We start from the raw sequence: 1,442 nt of genomic DNA, 5'->3' as shown, positions 1-1,442 counted from the left end.
AGTTGAGGGAGGAGGTGTGGGCGCAGGTTTTGCAGTTCCGGCGGTGGCAGGGGAAGGTGCCAGGGTGAGAGGGAGGGTGGGTTGTAGGGGGGCGTGGACCTGACCAGGTAGTCACGGAGGCGGAAAGGGGTGGGGAGGGAAATATATCCCTGGTGGTGGGGTCTTTTTGGAGGTGGCAGAAATGTCGGCAGATGATTTGGTTTATGCGAAGGTTGGTAGGGTGGAAGGTGAGCACCAGGGGCGTTCTGTCCTTGTTACGGTTGGAGGAGTGGGGTCTGAGGGGGGAGATGCGGGATGTGGACGAGATGCGTTGGAGAGCATCTTTAACCACGTGGGAAGGGAAATTGCGGTCTCTAAAGGAGGAGGCCATCTGGTGGACATCTCCATGACCATATTACTCCTTCCTTACGCTGGCTTGCGCGTCTTTCACACGCCCCCTCACACCTCCCCCTTTTGTTTCCCATCTCCGTGTCTCTCCCTTTTCTGCATCCTGACACCTTCCCCATCTTCGTAGCCGACTCCACCCCTCCCTCTCTCCCTTCCCACGTCCGTTGGGGGGTCTCCCATCCCTCGCTGCCTTCACCTCTCCTTCGAGCTCACCGGTCCCCGCCTCGCGCCCCCTGCTCCTTCCCACCGGAGCTCTGGGCCTACTGTGTCAGCCCGTCACCCCCGACCTCTGCCCGCCCCCATACCCTCCGGGAGGGGGAGGGGCAAAAACCGACCGCCGCCTTCCACCTGCCCGCGGCCCAACAGCCGCTCCTCGCCGGCCACACTGACTCACCATGTTGAGCTCCGACGCCGGCGACCCTCCCCTTCACTCCGCTCCGGTGGAAACTTTCGCCTCCAACTTTTCTATTTGCGTCCGACGCCGGAAGTGACACCGAAAAGTAAAAGGGGTGGGGCACTCCGCGCAAACTGGACGGCGGCCGTCGAGTGACAGTACGCACCGGATCGCCTTCAAAACCACCCTCCCCCAGCACACATAGTACTGTAGCTGCAAGGGCAGGTCAGAAGGTAGAAATACTGCACCAAATAATTCACCTCCTGACTGCCCCAATCCTGTGCACCATCTACAAGGCACAGGTCTAGGTTGAAACACTCCCAACCTGCCCGCGTGAGTGCACCTCGAACAATATTCGAGAAACTTAATACCATCACATCCACAAACATTCATTCCCTTCACCCCGACTCTCGGCAGCAAAGTATATAATCTACAATTTGTACTGAAGAAATTCTCCAAGATGCCTACAGCACCACCTTCCAAACCCACGACCACTACCAGCTCAAGGACAGGGACAGCAGAGACATAAGAACAGCACATTCTGCAAGTTCCCTACCAAGCCACTCACCATGCTGATGTGGGAATACATCACCATTCCTTCAGTATCACCAGTTCAAAATCCTGAAATTCTCTCCCTAATGGCATTGTGTGGTTACTAATA

General features: G+C 56.9%; 1 protein-coding gene across 3 annotated transcripts in view; it reads right to left on the bottom strand.

The window, feature by feature from the left end:
• The window catches only part of setx (senataxin), a 101,807-nt gene extending 100,912 nt beyond the window's left edge, over positions 1-895 (bottom strand). For 2 of the 3 annotated variants that reach the window (XM_043720337.1, XM_043720339.1), the window contains exon 1: positions 782-895. The gene's annotated coding sequence lies outside the window, so the exon portion shown is untranslated. The remainder of the gene's footprint in view (positions 1-781) is intronic. The other variant, XM_043720338.1, reaches the window with a different exon arrangement.
• Between the last annotated feature and the right edge of the window lie 547 nt (positions 896-1,442).

The sequence above is a fragment of the Chiloscyllium plagiosum genome, chromosome 30, assembly GCF_004010195.1.
Source record: "Chiloscyllium plagiosum isolate BGI_BamShark_2017 chromosome 30, ASM401019v2, whole genome shotgun sequence".
NCBI lineage: Eukaryota > Metazoa > Chordata > Chondrichthyes > Orectolobiformes > Hemiscylliidae > Chiloscyllium > Chiloscyllium plagiosum.
This window is presented reverse-complemented; position numbering and strand designations above follow the sequence as displayed.